Here is a 23,584-nt window from a genome sequence, read left to right on the forward strand (position 1 = left end):
CGAATAAAAAAAAAATTTTGATTACAATTTAATTTTTTGTGTTATTTTTTACAATTTCAAGTTCTATCGGGCTTAAAAAAAGACCCTATAGTATTTCGATATCGGTATTAAGCCATTCGAGAATGGCTTAATGGATTTCCATTATAGATGTACTAAAATGTTGGTAATAACATTTACTATAACTTCTATTCTCTTCACATTTGTGATTAAATGGGCGGTTTTAAATATAATTACATCAATGTACGAAATCCCTATTAACTTCAAAGTAATGTTGCCTTCAATGGGCGTGTCTTAATCCGCTCGTCTAAATGTAATTTTTGGTTAAAGGAGAGTACGATTATGGCACCCAGAGATGGGCAAAAATTAACTATAGTTAAAAGTAATGGCTAAAATTGCCATGGATACGACCCTTATTCATGAATGAACCATTGATAAATAAATATCGTATCCATGGCAATTTTAGCTATTATTTTCATAGTTGCCCAACTCTGAGGATAGGGGCGTATGGCAGGCTGTGTTAAAACATTCGGTCTGAAGGGTCAGAAGAAGAAAGTATATTATAGATGAATTATTAATTTTATTGTACTCCTGGACTTCAGCTTCCTCACAGGAATATTATAGAGGTATTCATGATTTAGTTAACTTAGTTTAACATGTTAAATGGAGAAATATTTCCCACTTTTACCATGTTAAAACGATATAACATATAACATGGTTGAGAGTCTGTTACTAGGTCTGTTAAATGGAGAATGACGTCACGCAACTGAGCTCGTCGTGTTTGTTGTGCTAGGTTAATTGCTCGTATTTTGTGTTTTGATTGTATATTGTTTTGGATGTTTTTAAAACTAATAAAGCAATGAATGTCAATAATAATAATGTAATGATAGTTGTCAATTAGCTCATCTTGATTCTGTTCTTCACAAGTTAGAAGATCAACAAGGCACACAGTAGCCAAATTTTTACACAACTTCCACTTTTCACTCGATTTAAGCATGTTGTAATAAATTACTTTAATCAAAAGTTAGTTTCTCACTTTAGGCATATTGTAATAAATTACTTTAATCAATATTTAGAAGTAAACAGTAACATGAAGTTTTGGAAGGAAAGGTTATAAAGCAAGTTGTTCAGAAAATCCGCTAGGAGCTTTTATGCATTTACCGTTTATCATGACTTTAAATAGAGCTGCTCACAATCCTATGCTTATAACATTTAACATAGTAAAATATTTTACATTTAACACAACATCATGAATACCCCTATTGTAGAGCCTGTTACTGGAACTGTTAAATGTAGAATGACGTCACACAACAGACTAGTTTGTCACCATTTTGTATGTATTTTTGTTAGGTTACTTGCTCGTTGTTTGTGTTAGTATTGATTAGGATATTTTTAAAACTAATAAAGCAATGGATGACAATAATAATGATGTAATGACAGTTCTCAATTAGTTCTCTTCCTCACAAGTTAGAAGATCAACAAGCCACACAGTAGCCAAACTTTCACTTTTCACTCTATTTAGGCATGTTTTAGTAAATTACTTTAGTCAAAACTTAGAAGTAAACAATAACATGAAGTTTTGGAAGGAAAGGTTATAAATAAAGTTGCGCCAAAAATCCGCTAGGCGCTCTTATGTATTTAACATGACTTTAAATAGGGCTACTCACAATCCTATGCTCATAACATTTAACATGGTAAAACATTTTACATTTAACACATAGTGAACACCTCTTCTATGACTCCCAAACCCCCCAGCAGCCCTTATCTTTACCAGAGAGGGGGCACTCTGTACTTCACCACCTAATGTCCCGCAACGTCTAGATTCACTACTGCCTGCGCATTTAAGATATTTATTATTTAGATAATCAAAATAATAAAGTTTCCTTATTACATACAAGAGGTTTTCCGTGACCTTGACTCGATAGTCAACGTATCATCATTCTTTATGATAGCCTTTCGTATTTTTCCTGGTTATGATCCTTTTCACCAAAGATAAGCGCTAAAAATAAAAACGTAGAAAAAATTTGTAATTTCGATTGTGTTATCTCCTCCCATGTAAAAAAAAAAATTAAAACTTTGTTGTTATGTATTTGAACTAACGTGGAACATTCTGGGAATAGTCAATGGTTTAAGAAACGGGTTTGAATTTTCTGAATAAAATTGTATTGGGGCGTAAAAAAATAATCATTATTAATCGATCTTAATATAGGGATATACGAGAACATTTTTCGTTGTTCGTTTTATAGCAATATCGAAATTCAAGAGTAATAAGTGTAAAGAAATTTTATTTGTTTATGATTTCTCTTTTTCATACTCAAATTAGAGAAAAATCCTTTATTTACCAATAGGGCACGCTGCCCAGATATATTGGACTACTATAATACAAAGCATACTAATCCATCTGATTAGATAAAATATAAATATAGCATTAATAGATTAACAAAGACATCATGTTTTTTTTCCCCATTATAAGTACATATCATATACATATTGTTTATTTGTTTTTTTTATAAATAAGTTTTTTTATTTTATCTTCTTCTTAACCACATCTATTTTATTCTCTCTGACCCATTATCATTCATCTCGTATTTCTTTCAGTAACCCATTGCAAACATTCAATGGCGGATATGCATAATATTAAAGGCGGAAAATGCTGTTTTATTTTTCAATTTCGAAATTGTTTAGCTTGTGCATTCTGTTCAAAAACTTAAAAAAAGTTAGAATTTACCAAAATATTATCCTTCACCCTGTTATCTAATGATTCGAAACGTGCTCTTAAACTAAGGGAAGAACAACGCCTTAAGGTTTTAGAAAATAAAGTATTATTTAAAATATTCAGGACTGAAAAAGGATGAGTTAACCGGAGAATTTAGAAGGCTATTATCTATAGGGTACCACCCTATTCTAATACCATGATGGGAGGAGAGAGGTCAAGTTTTCATTCCGTGGGACCACCACAGAAATAAAAGTCAACACCCCAGGCCAGGTTCGAACCGGCACCACTGCAGTTTTCGGATTGCAAAGAGCTACGCCCCAACTCCCTGAGCTACAGACGGGCCTGAATTGAGGGACCTGCACCCGAAAAATAAAATATAGGTTATACCATAGCGGCAAATAACATGGTCATGCAAGATTGTGTGACTTAATAACGAAAAGTAGACGGGAGGATTGCGTTAAAACTGATTCAGTTGATTTGGGTTTGGAGGGGCGTTACTGCACAGATGTATGTAAAAATTATTAGTGGTATCGGCATCGAACCATTGGGTTCGTTAGGCCTTTATTAATATTATGATTATGTTTATCTTTTATTCAAAATTATGCTTATATGGGAGAAAATTAATTTAAAATTTGAAAACAAGGAAAGTAATGTACAAAATGTATTCATATTTTAATAAAAAAATGAAAACTATCTCTAAAAAATTAATTAATACGCTAAAAATTATTACTAAGACTTATCAATAAGATGACTGCCCTATCTTTACCCAACCCTTCAACAAATGAAATAGGAAAGTATACAAAAACAACAACCAGTACACAGATATAAACATAAGAGAACTTAACATGTATTGCTATAAATTCATAAATAATGATATGCATTTTATTTCAGAACTGTTTTTTTTTTTCATTAATTATAAATAATAGGTAGCAAAGAAAAATAAATTCTATAAGGGTATAGCCCAAAACAATATATTAATTATTGCACATGCAAATATTTATGAAATAAAAACCTTTATATATATAAAAAATATATTATGATTTATTAAGTAATATAATTAAAAAATACTCTTAATTTATATTCAACAAATCTTTTTTCCAATAAGAAATGGAGAGAGATCTTACCTTATCCGATACTAAGGAGAACAATATTGGAACTACCTCTTTGGATCAACGACTCAGCGATAACTCCCAACTGATCTCAGCTGGTGGTGGTCTGATAACAGACTGACGGTGGATCCCAATGACCCGAGTCTTGATAATGCATCCAATACAAAACTTGGCCAATATTTCGTAACCTCTGATAAGCGAGCAGTTTGACATCAATGGGCTAATCTTGTTATTATTTGAATGGTCCGTTATTTATATTTCGACGTGAAAATATTTCAGTTTCGTATTGTTATTTGTTTGTTGGATTCAACGATATTGTAGTGTATACTGAGGAATGCTGTTTTTCCCTTTCACTCAACGATATATGGAATATATAGTAAGGGGAAGTTTTGCGATCGTTCAACTTTTTTTTTTTTTTAATAATTTATTTATTGTTATTTACAACTGTATACATATATACACATCAAGTAAATTTCCTGTAAGTGATATTATGACATGGTACAAACATGGGGAGAATCTACCCATTGATAGAACTCCAAAAACATTTCTAAAGATGATCTCAAGGCCATCTTCTTTTCAGAGGCCTCGGAGGATTATTAGGTAGTGAAGGAGAAGCCAGGTTAGAAACGAGTTGGTTTGGGTGGTTGGGGAGTTTATTATGGAAGGATCGGTATCTGGTTCTGGTCAAATCGGCAACATATGGGACATTGAGGATGTTGGACTGTAAGGATTGGATTCGAGAGGAATTCGATGGTTTAGTGGAGCCTCATAGCTCAACTCCATATGTCCAGATAGTCCTTATAATAGTCCTTATAATAGTCAGTCTTTTGTAATGGATTGGAAGTTTGGACCATTTGTCTAGTAAATGTTGTAATAGTCGAAATCGACGAGCAGTTTCCTGTCTTTTCAGTCTTGTATGAGGATTATATGTCAGTCGTTTGTCCAGATCTAGTCCTAAGTCACGGATCTGTTCAACAGGAATTACTGGGGTATTATTAAAAGATACTGTGGGGTAAGACGAAGGTTTACCACGAAGGGTAAATGTGATTTGGTGGGATTTATTGGAATTTATTTTAATCCTCTAATTTAGCACCATTCTTCAAGGTTGGTGATGTGGGATTGGAGGCTGTTCAAAATTTAGAATCGTTTTGAGCAAGTATAGTTTATTATACAAGTATATAGTTTATATATATATATATATATATATATACACACCAATCAACCTATTACATATCTGACTGAAAACATTAATTATACATTTCTAGATTTCCTTTTTAGGAAGTTTGATTATATTAATTTCTATAAATGTTGAGGTTAAAAAACTTCCAAATATGAATATAATCTATTCTATATATTTCTTCATTGTACGTTAAAAAAAGAAAGAGGAAATTTAATAAAAATATAGTTCAAATAAATAAATAAACTGACCTGAGTGTGGGGAAGGTTACAAATATTTTTGTGATAAATTATAATAGAGAAAAAATTAATGACCTGGGCAGAATAGCCTGCAGAAAGTTGTTTTTTTTAAAATGATTGTATTAATACATAATAATTTATTAATGATGTTATTATTTGGTTAAAATTGTTAAATAACATATGCATAAAAGCCTGTTTGTGATAGATTGTTGTAGAGGATGACCGAATTGGCCGAAACGTCGGACTATTAAGAAATAAAAATTATTTTGAGACTAAAATTGGATAACATATATCTATTTAAACAGAGATAAGAGAAGTTTAAAACAAATAAATAAGTTAGAGATAAAACAAATAAGTACTCAACTAATTTCCATATAGGTGATAATGTATAATGCCCAGGGAATTCAGAATATTTTTGGCCAAGATGGCACTATCCCCAATGCTAACACCTGTCTTCTAAAAAGTTCCTAATACTATTTGGAATTTTTCCACAATATTTGAACTAGATTTCTCACATGCTGAACTCTCTCTCTCCGAAGGTCCAGCGGAATTTTTCTTGTAGGAATAGGATATATTTTTCATAGATTTCCTTATTTTTCCCTTTCCACTACACTCGTCTGATCGAGGTTTTAGAGAACGCAGCTATAAATGCGTATCTGTTGGCGTTATTACAGTAGACCTCGTCGAAGTAGGTGTACTCTTTTTCTCTAAGTAGCTTTATCAATTCACGATAAAAACAAATTCATAAAAAAAATAAAATAATATAAAAAACTCGTCGATCATACATGACTTGTAGATTGACTTTCCACGCCTATAAGTACAAGAGCCCAAGAGAAGAGAAAAGGCAGTTATCTCACCCCAATTTTTGAAGCCTTTAATGAAGAATATGTATAATTAATAGTCAAAATTGATGAGTCTGCCAAGTATAGGTAGGGGGAATAAAAAATGGGGGCTGTTTCAAAGCGATAAAAAAAACTAATTGTTCATTCAGAGCTTTATATCTCAAAAAGTAGGAACAACACTAAAAAACCTAAGAGAACGTCATTTAAAGAAGAGTAAATTTTTTAAAATATGAGCCCTGATAGAGTTATTTATGTTAAATAGTTTTTGAGATATAGCTTTTTAAAAAGCAACGTTTCAGAAAAATGGTGTATGGGACGTACTGAAATATCAGTAGTTAGCATATTTATTTTGAAAAAATTTATATCTCAAAAACCATTTGACGAACAGATGTCTATTAGCACTCAAATTAAAGCTAGTTTAATGAGCTATAATGTAGCTTATGATGTTTATCTTCTTAGGAGTAATAGTTTACTTGATATTTGCTAAAATAATTTGATTTATAGTTGTTCGGACAAATTTTCATTTGCCAAATTTATATTAATATGTGAATATCATAAAAACTACTACCCCTACGAAGATAAGTGTCAAAAACTACTTCATAGTAAGTTAAATTTCCTTTATTTTTGGTGTTAGCAGTCATTAATTAGTTTAACATATTAAAGCGTGTTAAATGGAGATTTTCTTCTTTTACCACGTTAAAACGAAATAACATATAACATGGTTGAGAGTATGTTAAAAGGTCTGTTAAATGGAGAATGACGTCCCGTAACTGATCAACTGAGATCATCATTTTGTTTGTTGTCGTGTTAGGTTATTTGCTCGTAGTTAGTGTTATGATTGTGTTAGTATTGTTTTGTATGTTTTTAAAACAAATAAAGCAATGGATGAGAATAATAATAATGTAATAACAGTTGTCAATTAGCTGATCTTAATTCTCTTCCTCACAAGTTAGAAGATCAACAGAACACTCAGTGGCCAAACTTTCACACAACTTCCACTTTTCACTCAATTTAGGCATGTTTTAATAATTTACTTTAATCAAAACTTTGAATTAAACAATAACACGAAGTTTAGGAAGGAAAGGTTATAAAACAAGTTGCTCGGAAAATCCGCTGTGAGCTCTTAACATGACTTTAAATAGTGCTGGTCACAATCCTATACTTATAACATTTAACATAGTAAAACATTTTACATTTAATACATCATGAATACCGCTGTTATATGATTTAGACACAAGAAGAGTATTTAATTGTAGGTTTACATTTTAAGAAATTAAACTTGGATTACTGTTATTAAAGAGCCTTCAGTTATGTGTTGTTCACGTGGACAGCTGCCTTCTAAGCCTACATAGAGCCATTATAAGCTTCTTTGCATTTAGGAATTCCTAGAGTTAAAGTGGTTTAGAGATAAAAACCGGTAAATACCGGTTCAGTCGAAGCAACAATTAATTCGACGGCACTTGAGACAATTTGCGATCAATTGTTTATTTAAATCTTAACGCCAGTTAATACTAATAATAACCTTAATGATTTGTGATAACTCAGATCCTTGTTGACATTAACCATCGTTTCCCTCCCCCCCCCCCCCCCGTTACTTTCATAATATAAACTCATATGTAAATAAGTTTCTTAACAGGTTTTTTTATCTTTATTGAAATTTTCAACTTATAAATAATTATACATTTATTAAATTTGATGTAATTTATTATGGAGTGATACAGGCGTGTAGAGAAACTACAGGATTGGATACGAGAAGTATTCGAAGGTTTAGTGGAGCCCCAAAGCTCAACTCCATATGTCCAGATTGGCCTTAGAACAGTCATGTAGATCAGTCTTTTGTAATGGATTGGCAGTTGTGGCCCATTTGTCATGGGTCGTGAAGTCGTGGGTTTACGACGAAGGGTAAATGTGATTTGGTGGGATTTATTGGAATTTATTTTAATCCCCCAGTTTTGGCACCTTCATGGCATTCGAAATCTAGACCTTTAGTCTAGTAAGTGCTGTAATAGACGGTATCGATGTGCAAATAACAAATTTTCCTGTCTTTTCAGTCTTGTGTGAGGATTCCAGATTAGTCGTTTGTCCTGATGTAGTCCAAGATAGGGTATCTTTTCGACAGGGGTAAGAGCAACATTATTAAAGGATACTGTAGGGCAGTCAGTAGTTTTACAACATAGAGTAAAAGTGATTTGATAGGATTTATTCTAACCTTCCAATTACGACACGATTCTTCATGGGCTGTAATATGAGATTGGAGAGTTTGGGATGCAAATAAAGAGTTATTATTAACTGCGAGCATACATGTATCAATCAGCATACGTGGTGAGGATAGTGTCAGGTTCGGTTGGGATGTCAGCTATATGGACGGTGTAGATGATGGGGCCGAAAATACTACCTTGAGGAACACTAGCGGACTGAGAATTGAAAAATGAATTGGAACCATTGTGGCTTAACTACCCAAAAAGTAAATCATATTTCAGGCCTGTGTATTTAATGATTATACTAGTAAGGACCATTAACACCATCACAGTTTAAACTGCGATTTCTTAAATCTCGGATAAAATCGGAATAATTATCTATTGAACCAGAAAAATAAACCATGCGGTAAACTTCACAGACCAATAATAGCCAGTTAAGCTGAGACTAAGGATAAATCTACGTTTAAATAGATAACCATACAAGGAACCTTCCATAATCCCAGTTGAATCTGTCATCTAGCGAAGATGTGTTATTATTATAATTTCAAAATCCAAGTTAAAATGTGATTTACCAAGATAGACGATTTGACAGACAACAACTTCTAAAAATTAATAGCTTAGGCATTAAAGAAAAAAAAGTATTCTGTCCATGACAGAATAATTTTTTACAGTGGTCGGAGAAGAATTTTCCAGCGATTTCGACTGTCAAAAGTGGCTGTTGAATCAATTTTAAATTTAATTGGAATCACAATTTTTAAAATTAGCAGAATTTCCGAGTATGGTAGTCATCCCAGTTTCAGGTAACCATGGTAACTTGTTTAACAAAACTGTATACCAGAAACAGGTCGCTAAGTTACCAGAGTTTTACTCAAATCTAAGTTATGCAAATCTTAGTTTTAGCGGATATTGGTGCAACTGGCCCTAATAGTATAAAATAATGACGATTGTCAATTAGCTCATCTTGATTCTTTTCCTCATAAGTCAGAAGATCAACAAGACACTCAGTGGTGAACTTACACATAAATTCCACTTTTCACTCAATTTAGGCATGTTTTAATAATTTACTTTAATCTAAACTTAGAATTAAACAATATTACGAACTTTTGGAAGGAAAAGTTATAAAACAAGTTGCTCAGAAAATCCGCTGGGAGCTCTTATGCATTTAACCTTTAACATGACTTTAAATAGGGCTGCTCACAATCCTATACTTATAGCATTTAACATGGTAAAACATTTTATATAACATCTTGAATATCCCTATCATAAGTCAGCGATTGAATTAACAACTATCTGGTGACATTTCTAGACCGAAAGTTGAATTTATAGGTTATGTTGTTATTTAGTACTTTACATGTTATGAATTATGGATTATGTTCCCGTTTATTTCGCCCATCTCTACTTTGTTCTTATTTTATTATGAAAACTAATGTAATAGCCGCCATAAGTCTGACGTCCATCATGTTTGCCCCCCTCTGGAACACACAAGCCTGTGGATATTGACGTTTGTTTATTTCTTTGTTTACCAAACATTTGTAGACATTTTAGATTTGCAGCAAGTGGCAAACAATCTGGTTCTACGATTACGTTATTATTTACCAACCATAAAAAAAATTATTTCTTCCAGTGATTTATAAATTAATATTCACTCTCGATAATTATTTATCAATAAAGGACTACTTTAAAGTAGATCTTATAAGAATTCAATAAGTAATCTTATAATGAAAATATATAGTTTTTTTTTTTTGGAACAAAATGTATAAGATATATTAGTACAAGAGCGGGGAAGAAAAAAAAGGCAGTTATCTCAACCCAATTTTCGATTACTTTGATGAAAACTATGCATAATCACTAATCAAAACTGATGAGTCTGCCAAGTATACGTAGGTGGAATAAAAAATGGCGGCTGTTTCACAACCTTAAAAAAAGCACATTAATTTTTCATTCGGAGCTCTATATCTTAAAAACTACCAACAACACTAGAAAATCTAAAAGAACTTTAGAACTTTACTTAAAGAAGAGTAACTTTGCTGAAATATGAGCCATAATATATCTATTTACGTCCAATAGTTCTCGAGATATAAGCCTTTTAAAAAGCAACATTTCATAAAAATGTACTGAAATATCAGTAGTTGATAGTGAATCTATTTTGAGAAATCTATATCTCAATAACCATCTGACGTACAAATGTCTATTAGCACTCAAATTAAAGCTAGTTAAATTTACTATAAAATAGTTTATGACGTTTATCTTTGTAGGGGTATGAGTTTGTGACAAAATAATCTCATAAAATGTTAATTTCTAGTTGTTCGTATAAAATGTTGAATTTTTGAAAAAATATATCTCTAGACCCATAAGAAGCACATATGTCTGCCAACACTTAAAATAAAGGAAATTTAACTCACTATAAAGTAGTTTATGACGTTTATCTTTGTAGGAGTATGAGTTTTGACAAAATAAACTCATAAAATGTTAATTTCTAGTTGTTCGTATAAAATGTTGGATTTTTGAAAAATATATCTCTAGACCCTTAAGAAGCACATATGTCTGCCAACACTCAAAATAAACGAATTTTAACTTACTACAAAGTAGTTTATAACGTTTATCTTTGTAGGAGTAGTAGTTTTTATGATATTTGACAAAATAATTATGAGTTTATTATATCATAAAAACTACTACTCCTACAAAGATAAACGTTATTAACTACTTTATAGTAAGTTAAATTTCCTTTATTTTGAGTGTTGGCAGACATATGTACTTCTTAAGGGTCTAGAGATATATTTTTTCAAAAATCCAACATTTTATACGAACAACTAGAAATTAACATTTTATGAGTTTATTTTGTCAAAAACTCATACTCCTACAAAGATAAACGTCATTAACTACTATAAAATAGTTATCTTCGTAGTGGTAATAGTTTTTATTCTCATATTAATATAAATTTGGCAAATGAAAATTTTTCCGAACAACTGATCTCTCAGTACGTTCCATACAACATTTTTATGAAATGTTGGTTTTTAAAAAGCTATATCTCGAGAACTATTGAAGGTAAATACCTCTATTAGGGCTTACATTTTAGCAAATTTACTCTACTTTAAATGATGAATGTTCTCTTAGATTTTCTATTGTTGTTTGTAGTTGTAAAGATATAGAGCTCCGAATAAAAAATTACTTATTTTTAACGTTTTGAAACAGCCGCCATTTTTTATTCCCCCAATCTATACTTGCCAGACTCATCAATTTTGACTATTAATTATACATAGTTTTCATTAAAGTAATCAAAAATTGGGGTGAAATAACTGCCTTTTTTCTTCTCTTGGGCTCTTGTACTATATACTTCGAAAATGCCATATTAAAGAGATAATATCAAATGAATATACTTCTTCAAACTGTAATTAAATAAAAAAAAAATTTGTCCATGTAATTATAATTATACAGGCCTTGGATAATCTACCATGATAGACTTTTTAATTTAAAAGAAATAAAAAATGTAATGAACTAAGGTATAATTAAACAAGTGAAGGTCGAGCCTGCATTTCTTTCTTTTCTTTATTATTTCTTTTCTTTCAAAAGAAAAGAAGTTGTCCTTGGTAACGGAAAGTTTTCCAAGGTCAGAGCTGTTACTTACTCAAGCTTATTTACTTTTACTTTACAGGAAAAACAGACCTTTTCAGGCTAAACGGTCAATCGTACTGACAGTCCAACAAACATTTGACGTTCAGATTGTCAGTTTAAGACAGATGGATCACGGATAAAATCTGATCATTCAAAATTTAAAATGTTATGTACTGATAAAGTTCTATTCCCCTCTCTATCAGTAACCCTCCACGTCAAATTTTGTATGATTGGAATTCCAGAAATTTCTTTGTAATTCATCTCTCTTAACCCTCAAATCTGAATATCAATCTTTGGTTTAATTGCCAATCTGATCATTATAAATAGAACGGACTTATAAATAGAATAAAAATGTTTTGAGACTAAAATGGATACAATTTTATTGATAAATAAATAAATTTATTGATATCCATCTAGAATGTCAATAAGTCTTTTTTTTTTTTAATATATAAATGTGTTCAAAAATCTATTGAAACCCTTCCTCCCCTTTTTTCTGAGAATTTTTAAATGAAACTTAATTGGCCTTAGTTCAGATAAATTAAGTTTTTCGGTTGTGCAATTAATTTCATAACATCTTCCAGTTCTTCTCAAACACACTTAACTTTAAAAAATGCAATGGTTAGGGGTATTTCTAATGAAAAATTCTAATGTTCTAATAATTTTAATATTGGTAATTGTTCTGATCCAAAGTGCCCTGAAAGCATAAATTACTAAAAACTGTAAAAAAAAAATTTTAAAATGGGTCGAATTTTTGTTTATTTTCTGAAATGTGAAAAGTTGTTTAAATATTCCGATAATAATGTTTATAAATAATTGTTTATATAATTCTTAGATTGTTAATCATGAGAGATAGTTGTCTTATACGAGGAGAAGATAGTTGGGGGGTGCGGTCAAAATATAACACAAATAAGTGGAAATAACTTATTTAATTGTGCTAACGTTTCGGCCAGAATTCTGTCAAGTCATCAGTCTTATAAATCTTACCACTTGGCAGTAAGATTTCAAGCTAACAGCCCTGATGAAAGCTTGAAATTCTGGCCGAAACGTTGGCACGATTAAATAAGTTATTTATATTTATTTGTGTTATATTTTTTTTGAAATTGCTCAGCTTGTGCATTCTGGTGGTGTGATGTGTGTGGAGAGCGATGGGTGGTATCGGCATCGAATCTTCGGGTTCGTTAGGCCTTTATGATAATAATTATTATTACAAATATATGTTTATAAAGACATTTTATGTTTTGGTAATTAAATTAAAAAGTAAATGTGGAATAAAATGGAACCTTGAGGTGCTTCCGGGATTATAGGAGTGCGGTGTGTAAAGTTGTAGGACGTAGTAACGAACGGATCCCTAAAATGTTAATAAACACTGAGCCGATGAGTAAACGTCCGAGGGGTAGACCGAAACGTAGATGGGAGGATTGCGTCAAGACTGATCTTGTGGATTTAGGTTTGGAGTGGCGTCACTGGACAGATGTACACTATCATAGAATTATATATACTAATTATAGAATCATATATACTATGTGTCTTTTGACCGAGTTTGTCACTCAGGGCTGCTCTATAAACTCTGTCAATTTCTGTTCTCTACATATTTCTTATTAATCCGTTTCATCTTCTCTCAGGTCTTCTTAATCCGTTTCAACATTTAAAGTAAATCTTAACGTAGCCTACTCATCTCTCTTTTCTCAGCCTGCTGGTGTTCCTCAAGGTAGTATCCTAGGTTCCTTTCTCTACAAGGTTTATACAGGTTTATTTGATATTCCAACCCATTCTAACACAGTACTAACAACATGTGTACAACACTTATGATACATGTGTACTGCATGTAAACAATGAACCTACTACTGAATCAGAAAATGCAGTCACTCATAACATCAATTGAATAATGGTGTCAGAACTGGAGAATCAAAATAAATCCTAACACATCCCACCAGATCACCTCTATTCTCCGCCACAATTATCTAACTAACGCCTGTTGAACAGATTCGCTGCTTTGGACTCCATCTTGACAAGATACTTACTTTGAATCCACATACTAGACTGAAACAACTAGAAACTGCTTGTAAATTTCTATGACTACATCTACATGACAAACGCTCTAAGCTTCTCATTTACTATAAGAAACTCTACTAAACTATGATGATTAGACCTATATGGACATACGGATTTGAACTTTTGGGCTTCATCAAACCATCAAACTCCTTCCGTATCCAATTTTTACAATCCAAAATCCTTATTTCGTCACAAATAAACTCATCCTTGGTGTCACCTTTGATCAACACCTCTCCTGGAGTAACCATATTTCCCTAATCACACGCAAATCCATAACTGTACTCAAACAATTCCTAAAATTCCGTAATTCCATTACACCCGTCAGCTCCTAGTATCCTCTCTCGTCTTCCCCCACTTCGACTACGGGTCCTTGGTGTATGGAGGGCTATCTGCAGGACTAGAGTTGAGACTGAAGAGAATTGCTTTGTAAGATTTATCTTTGGGTTCCCTCCCCGCTGGTATTCCGAGTTGAAGTGTCTCTATCCAACCTCCCGAAGGCAATACCTCCTTGGTGTTTTTCTATTCCAAGTTCTTAACATCAAAAAACCTACCTATATCCTAGATCTCCTCACTCTTCGTTCATCCATCCATTCATTAAACACCAGATCCCATCTGAATGATTTATATATTTCCTCCTATAGAACCTCCTTCTTTAGCAAATCCTTCGTCATACGTGCAACCTCCCTCTGGAATTCTCTTCCCATCTCCATTCGCCAGTCCTCATCCATTCTCTGCTTTAAACAACACCTATTCCTTCATTTATTGAATAACCAAACCTCCACATCTTTGTAATCAAATAAATAGGCAGGTGTTGATTAACATTATAAACAGTAGTAAAGCCAATATATCAATGTAATTTCATTCTACTATCTGAAAATTTGTAAACGCTCGCCAGATAAAAATTTCACCATATGAACCATGTAATTATTCTTAGGGGACATATGTCCCAGAATAAAGTTATTTTTTCATTTCATTTCATCCGTAAAGACTTCAACATCCCATTTGTTACCGAATTGATTTGGACCGAATTACATATACTTCGTCTCGTTCCAAAATCCTGATTCATCCAAACTCATCAGTTCTTGATCTCTCATCCTTCTCAATCCCTGATAATCCTTCGCGGCGTCTGAAAAGAAGATGTCCTCGGGATCTTCTAGTTTAAAGCAATGATCGAAATACCACCCAGGGGTGAATCTTCCCAAGATTATCAAGTGTTCTGAAACATTTATCACCTTTGCTTATTGTATTTTTTTTATACAGTTGTAAATATCGATAAATGAATTTTTTAAAAATATTATGTGTTTACAACAATCGAAGAGGTTAAACTTATTCCCGATGTCTTGTTGTGCAGATTAATTACTTAATCCACACATAAAATACAAAAATAGGATTCTGAAGTTATTCAAGTTATTAACCTTAGTAGTAACTTGTAATCCCAATTTTAAAAAATAAGTTAAGATTTTTCTGGATAATTGAAGGTCCGATTGATTAACATCCGGATAATGGGGGCTCTACTATACCAAAAACCTATAATACATGGTTGAGCATAAGTTTACTTTTGTCCTAAGTATGTTATTGTATTTTATTTATCCGTATGTATTCATTCGTACTTTAAAACCTTTTAAAGAATTTACGAGATGTATTCAGTCGTTAGAGCCACAATGAATAGAAAACCTATTTCCATATACGTACATCTCCAGTGATTTTTTTTTTATTTATTAAAGTCTAACACTGGGTTCACTTAGTTAAGATTTTCTTTTTTTTTTTTTTTTTTAATTTTATTTAATTAATAGATATTACAATCTGCCACATTATTGCGGCCAATAGGTAATAGTGGTAAATTATCACATTCATATTAAAATTAAATTAAATAAATAGATAAATGAAAGAAATATATAAAAAAAAAAGTACATAAAAATAAATAAAATTTCTCTGGTTAAGAATTAAGTAAAGCTGTAGGGACTTGATTGATTTTTAACTTAAGATTTTGATTATGTTAAACATAAACTTATGCAATACAAATTTCGATCAAGACTGCATGACCCTGAGTCTGAATAGCTTCCTGTCACTTAACATTCTAGTTTAAAGCTAGATCTATCAATTATGTTTCCAGGTGGAGCCACACCCAGAATTGTTACATAGGATCTTGTTGAGAACTGGACAGGACTACTGTCTGCTCGGTGTCTGGAGTAATTAAGGGAAAGTTGATGGTAGATCCTAGAGGTTCGTCCACCACGTTTCTTCTTGTATTAGATTGAATTTACTCTTGTATCATATTGTATACTATAGAGGTTTATTATATTTAGTGCTAAGGAGTAAACAGTAATATTTAAAGATATTTTTTAATTAAATTTAACTTTGTTCATTACATATTCTTCATTCCTAATGGCTAAATATATCTATTATTTGATTGATATTATTTGATTATAGAACCTATTATTCGTATTAGATACTATTATTCATTTTTTCCTTTTTTTTTTTTTTGTTTTCTTTCCCCTTTCTTTATTTTACTCTTACTTCTCATTTTCTCCACTTTTATCCATTTTCCTTACCCGCGTTTTAAATTTTGTTCACTATATTATTATTGGTGTTTTCAGAATTTTTTTTTTCTATTTATTTCTTGGTATACTTTACTTATATTTTGCCTCTTTATCAACTATTATTGTAACATATATTTTCTTCGTCTCAATTTTCATTTTCTTTCCATATTTCAATTTTTAAATTATTAATAAATAATATGTTCATACTTCTTTGCATTACATAGCTTCATTTTTATTTCATTTCCTTAATTATGTTATTTTTCCCCACTTTTTCAATTACCTATGTATACATTTTATTTCCCGCTTCTCTCATCACTTCACCTTCACTTTGTAAAATTATTCATTTTATGTGTAAAATTATACTGTTTATACTTTCTTTTTTCTTTTTTTTTCTTTTTCTATAGTTACTGTGATTGTTTTCTTGTTCTGTTTTTAGCCCTAAACTCTATCCGAAACGTTGGCATAATAAAATAGGTTAATCCAACTTATTTATCTTTATCATTGACCGCCTAACACCTGTTGAGCAGATTCGATACTTAGGACTCAATCTTGACAAGAGACTTACTTGGAATCCACACACAAGACTGAAACGACAAGAAACTGCTCGTAGATTCCGATTGCTACAACACTTACTTGACAAACGCTCTAAACTTCCCATTCATTACAAAAAATTAGTATACACTTCAATAATCAGACCAATTTGGACATATGGAATTGAGCTCTGGGGCTCCACCAAACCATCAAATTCTTCCCGCATCCAATCGTTACAATCCAAAATCCTACGTAAAATCCTTGATGCTCCTTATTACGTCACAAATAAACTCATTCATAAAGACCTTAACATCCCATTCGTTGCAGATTTGACCCAAAACAGATATGCGGCTTTTTATTCCAAACTCCTTAACCATCCTAACCCATTAATTCTTAATCTTTCATCCTTAACAATCCCTGATATTCCTCCGAGGCGTCTGAAAAGAAGATGGCCACGGAACCTTCTAGTTTAAATTAATGTTTGAAGTACCACCAATGGGTGGTTCCTTCCCAAGATTTTCAAGTGTATATGAAACATACTACATATTTACCTGTTGTATTATTTTGTACAGTTGTAAATTACAATAAATAAATAATAAAAATTGACCGCATCCCCCAAACATCTTCTCCTCGTTCGTCATCCACGGTCAACTATCTCTCATAATTATTAGAATCTATTGTTTTATTGAATGTTGTTATTCATTAAAACGAGAATGAAATGCTCAAAATTTCTCTCACCCGTAGTTTACAGCTACGATTTTTAGTTTTCTACATATCTTTAATCTATATACTAAGCACATTGAGCCACTTCCGTTCCATCACGTCACGAAATCAATTGACTCTTATATAATTATTATGGAACTGGGAAGAGCCCAAGTGGAGAAAAAAAGTCAGTTATTTCACACCATTTTTTTTTATTAATTTAATAAAACTATTTATAATTGCTAGTCGAAATTGATGAGTCTGCCAAGTATAGTAAGAGGAAATAAAAAATGACAGCTGTTTCATGACGTTAAAAAAAATAATTTTCATTTGGAACTCCATATCATTAAAAATATCTATAACACTAGAAAATCTAATAAAACATCATACAGTAAATTTACTAAAATATAAGTCCTAACAGAGCTTTTTACGTTCAATAGTTTCCGAAATATAGTTACTAAAAAAGTAATATTTCATAAAAAATGTACTAAAAAATCAGCAGTTAGTGAATTTATTGTGAGAAGTCTATGTTAAAAACTGCTTTATACCACATTAAACTAGCTTTGATTTGAGTGATATTGGACATTTATACGTCTAATGATTCCTGAGATATATATTTCTCACAATAAATTCACTAACCGCTAATTTTTTATAAAATATATATTTTATGAAATGCTGCTTTTTTTAAAAAACTATATTTCCAGAAATATTGAAACAGTTCTACTTGGACTCATATTTAAGAAAATTTTACTCAAGTTTAAATAATGTTCTATTTGATTTTCTAGTGTAGCATGTAGTTTCAAAGGTATGAAGCTCCGAACGAAAAATATTTTTTTTTTTAAATTTTGAAATAGCCTCCATTTTCATTTTAAATCACCTAACTATACTCGGCAAACTCAATTTAGACTATTAATTATACGTAGTGTTCATTAAAGTAATAACAAATTGGTGTAAAATAAATGATTTTTTTTTCCAACGGGCTCTTGTACTAATTTCTGATTACTAGTCAACATGAAAACAGATTTTAACTTAACAATTCGAATGCCTTTGGTATCCAATCCTTACAATCCAAAATCCTTCGTAAAATCCTCAATGCTCCTTACTTTGTCACAAATAAAATACTACATAAATAGCTTAATGTTCCATATGTAACCGATCTAGCCCGAACTAGATACCATTCGTTCCATTATAAACTCCCAACTATCTAAACCCACTAGTTACTAACCTTGCTTCCTCATCCATTTCTGACTATACTCCGAGGTGCCAGAAAAGAAGATGGCCTCGAAACCTTCTAATATAAAAGCGCTATCAGAGTGCTACAAATTGGGTAGTTTCTCTATATGCCTGTGTCACTCCATTTTGATATATTTACTTAGTGTGATTTTATGTAATTATAGTTGTAAATTGCAATAAATAAATACAATAAAATAAAAACACATTCGCACCTATTTACAATATTTACATTTTGCAGGGACATATAGAAATATTAGGGCGCTATATAGGCTGGCAAGATTTATAAACTATAACAGTGCAATATGAATTCATTTCTAGTGATAAAACCAATTATAAACTTATAGAAAATTTACTAAATGTATGTATTGTGTACAGTTGTAAATCTCAATAGAAATATTTAAAAAAAAAAATTAACAATTTCTTCACTGCTTGTATGTTCTATCAACTATCACACCGGATCTTGTGCGACAGTAGTGCAGCAACTATCATAAAGATGTTTAGGTAATGGCCATCAGTCAATTAACCTCAATTTTATTTTTGGTTCAAAAAATTAACATCAAACTACAATTTATACAAAAATGAATTTATATTTAAAGCTGTTCAGTAGTTTTTATCGAATATTCTTTTTAAATACGAATTCTCTGAGGCTCTACCAAACCATCAAATTCTTTACAATCCAAAATCCTACGTAAAATCCTTGATGCTCCTTATTACGTACAAATAAACTCATCCACAAAGACCTTAACATCACATTCGTTGCAGATTTGGCCCAAAACAGATATGCGTCTTTTCATTCCAAACCCATCCTAACCCATTAGTTCTTAATCTATCATCCTTAACAATCCCTGATAATCCTCCGAGGCGTATGAAAAGAAGATGGCCACGGGACCTTCTAATTTAAATTAATGCTTGAAGTACCATCATCGGGTGGTTCCTTTCCAACATTCCACATATTTACTTAGTGTATTTATTATTTTGTACAGTTGTAAATTACATTAAATAAATAAATAAAAAAAATACAAATTTTTTCGTGATTTTTTTTTACGGCCTTAAAGATTACAGGAATATCATCATAAAAGAAATATTTTTGGCATACTTTTGGCTTCTCTCTTGTTTTTGTTTTTTCTTTCCTTCCATTTTTCCCTCATTATCTCTGTGTGCCTTTGTTTCCTTTCTTCTGTCCATGTGACCCCCTTTTCTCTTCGAATTTCTCTTTCCCATAAGAACCCTGATTGCCTTCAGTCTTTTCCGATATCTTTCTCCGTCTAGACAATTCCTAGTCTTTCCGTTTCTTCCTTCATCTGTTTGAGCATCCTCCTGAACTTTTGTATCCTCAGATTTTTTTGGAATATTTCCTTGTTTAGTCTTTCCGGGGCCATTCTAACCATATGTGCGTGTAATATCAGTCTCCTGCTCCTTATTTCGGTTTCTTGGTCCTTTTAACTGTTATTTATTAATCTTAAAAATACAATTTTTTGTAGTAAATATTATTGAAAGCAATTAATAACTGTCTTAGACTCCGTTCTTTCATGTTACATACCTACAGTTTATTTAACAAAGTACAAGTATTTGTTTATAATGACATTATATGTTTTAGGTAATTAAATTAACAAGCAAAATTGGAATATAATGGGCCCTTAAAGTGTTTCCGGGATAACGTAACGCAATTGTAATTTTTTTTTTATTAGAATTTCACAAAATGACAAAATAAAATACCCCGTGCTTATAAAATGCTTTCAACTATTACTTATATAATTCTACCTATTATTTATTGAATGTCATTTTTCTTATGTAATAAGCCATTGCATTTTTCTGACGAAACTGTTAACTCGGGAACAGAAAGGTGGAGATCGGCTGATGTAATAGATTGTTGAAGCCGAGCGTAACCTGGACTACACTTTCAACAGGGCCATTATTATCTAACTTACGGATTACTGAAGATGGATAGCCGCTGCAGTTTCATTCTTTAAAAATGGCGGGTTCAAGTAATAGTACAAGAGCCCAAGAGGAGAAAAAAGGCAGTTAACTCACCCCAATTTTTGATGACTTTAATAAAAACTATGTATAATTACTATAATAAGTATAGTAATAGTAGTAGACTAAGTAGGGTATTATTAAAAGATACTAATTATATATGAATTCTAAACAAACTTCTAGGGCGATGTTAATATTTTAGGATGAAAGCCTGTAATATCGTGAAAAAATAAATTTTTTATACTCTTCGTCTAGTAACCAGCATAAAATATATACTATGTCATTACTCTTTAACTCTCATAGTGCAATAGCCCAAGAGGAGAAAAAAGGCGGTTATTTTACCCCAATTAATTATTACTTTAATAAAAACTAGGTATAATTAATTACTGGTCAAAATTGATGAGTCTGCCAAGATTAGATAGGGGGAATAAAAAATGGCACCTGTTTCAAAGCAATAAAAAAAATTAATTTTTCATTAGGAGCTCTATACCTTAAAAACTACCAACAACACTAGAAAATGAAAGAAAAACATATTTGCTAAAATATGAGCCCTAATAGAGTTATTTCCGTTAAATAGTTGTGGAGATATAGCTTTTTAAAAAGCAACATTTTATTAAAAATTTCTATGGGACGTACTGCTACGTACTACTATAAAGTAGTGTATGATGTTAATCGTCGTAGGAGTGATAGTCTTCATGTTATTTGCTAAAATAAATTGATTTATAGTTGTTGGGACAAATTTTCGTGGGCTATCATATTTATATGCGAATATCATAAAAACTACTATCGCTACGAAAATACGTGTCATAAACATAAGTTAAATTTCCTTTATTTTGAGTGTTGGCAGACATATGTGCGTTTTATGAATCTAGAGATATATTTTTCAAAAATCCAACATTTTATAGGAACTATAACATTTAACATTAACATTTTGTGAGTTTATTTTGTCAAATATCATAAAAACTATTATTCCTACGAAGGTAAAGGTCATAAACTACTTTATAGTAAAATTATTCAGCTTTAATTTGAGTGCTTACAGACATCTGTATGTCTTATGGTGTCAGAAATAATTTTTTCATAAATCAAACTTATTGTCCGAAGAACAATAAATCAATTTATTTTAGCAAATGTCATTAAAACTACTATTCCTAAGAAGATAAATTACTTTATAGTAAAATAATTCAGCTTTAATTTGAGTACTAATAGACATATATAAGTCATATAGTTCCTGAGATTTCTTAAAATAAATTAACTAACTACTAATCTTTCAGTAAATGTTTAAGAAATGTTGCTTTTTAGAAAGCTATATCTCGAGAACTATTGGACGTAAATAGATCTTTTAGGGCTAATATTTCAGCAAATTTACTCTTCTTTAAAAAATGTTCTCTTAGATTTTCTAGTGTTGTTGGTAGTTTTTAAGATATAGAGCTCCGAATGAAAAATTAATGTTTTTTTAAGGTTATGAAACAGCCGCCATTTTTTATTCCCCCTACCTATACTTGGCAGACTCATAAATTTTCTTCTTCCCGGCTCTTGTACTATAAATGCTTTTTTTGCGAGGATGATTAGTGTACGAAGACAGTCCAGGTGGTGATCTAGATAGGATTTAAATATTTTATACATTTTAAATAGTAATCCATTGTTTGAAATTAATTAACACTTACTTCCCGGTTCATAATTTTTTTTTTCTAGTTTTACGTTTTTTAAGTACCGTAAAATTACTGTTCAGCGTGTTGTTGCAATGAATATATCATAGATGGTTTTATGTTTGTGTAATCACAACTGTTTAATGTTTATAAACAAGAGTATATCATTTACTCTTCAAACAACGTTCATTATCTTTTTGTTGATGTATGAACCACCATTAAAATAAATTATGCATGTATTGATCAGGTTATTTTTGAAGGTCATATCGCTGCTTCAGGAATATAATGGCACATCTGCGAAAATTGAAATTTAACAAAAATTATTTTAATAAAATGGGGGGTTTTATTCTTCTATGATGATTGTTTATGATTCTATGAATTACTACTGGAACTTTAAAGGCATATCAATTCATAAAATAATAAAAATCAGCCTCACAGTAACCAGTGCCATGTAAATACGTCATTGTTCTTCTGAAAATCACGAATTTCACATTTCTGGAGTAATTGCAGTAAGGAGAAGAAGTAAAAATATGAAGAAAACGTTTATTCGAACCAAAATTAACGAAAAAGTATTAAACTATTAAATAACATATAACTATGTTTTCTTAAATATATCATATATGTCTAAAGAAAACAACTGATTTTGAGTTTAAAAGCAATGGCCCTGGAAACAATAGTTCAAAAGTACTTTCCTCAGGATTGGCTTCACGTTGATACAGAAGGATCGGTTGAATCAGGAGTTAGAGATTCTGGAGCTAGGGTTTACTCAAGAGATTTCAAATTCAGTACTGTAAGAGGTAAGGATTAGGGTTTATACAAAAACCGACATTTTAGAAAACCGGTTTTCGAATAGTAATTTTTCCAGAAAACTGGTTTTAACCGGTTTCGAATTTTTATAAAAAAAATTTTTGCTCGAATATTCTGTAATTTTAATTAATGTATTTTAACAGAAAATTTAGAGTGATTAAAAGCAGTTTTTGACTGAAATTATTTACTGTTCAATTTTATTGATAGTA

General features: G+C 31.2%; 2 protein-coding genes across 4 annotated transcripts in view; one reads left to right on the plus strand and one right to left on the minus strand.

The window, feature by feature from the left end:
* Positions 1-23,584, minus strand: part of LOC106685353 (uncharacterized) — a 58,143-nt gene that overhangs the window by 22,021 nt on the left and 12,538 nt on the right. The window contains exon 1 of one of the 2 annotated variants that reach the window (XM_014427960.2): positions 3,838-3,970. The exons of the other annotated variant lie outside the window; for it this stretch is intronic. The gene's annotated coding sequence lies outside the window, so the exon portion shown is untranslated. Of the gene's footprint in view, positions 1-3,837; positions 3,971-23,584 lie in introns of those variants that run through there. 2 annotated transcript variants of the gene reach the window in all.
* The window catches only part of LOC106685352 (kinetochore protein Nuf2), a 56,087-nt gene that overhangs the window by 4,956 nt on the left and 27,547 nt on the right, over positions 1-23,584 (plus strand). Inside the window, exon 2 of one of the 2 annotated variants that reach the window (XM_014427959.3) lies at positions 16,056-16,165. The exons of the other annotated variant lie outside the window; for it this stretch is intronic. The gene's annotated coding sequence lies outside the window, so the exon portion shown is untranslated. The remainder of the gene's footprint in view (positions 1-16,055; positions 16,166-23,584) is intronic. 2 annotated transcript variants of the gene reach the window in all.

Source organism: Halyomorpha halys, unplaced genomic scaffold (genome assembly GCF_000696795.3).
Source record: "Halyomorpha halys isolate HHAL.00 unplaced genomic scaffold, Hhal_1.1 Scaffold684.1, whole genome shotgun sequence".
NCBI lineage: Eukaryota > Metazoa > Arthropoda > Insecta > Hemiptera > Pentatomidae > Halyomorpha > Halyomorpha halys.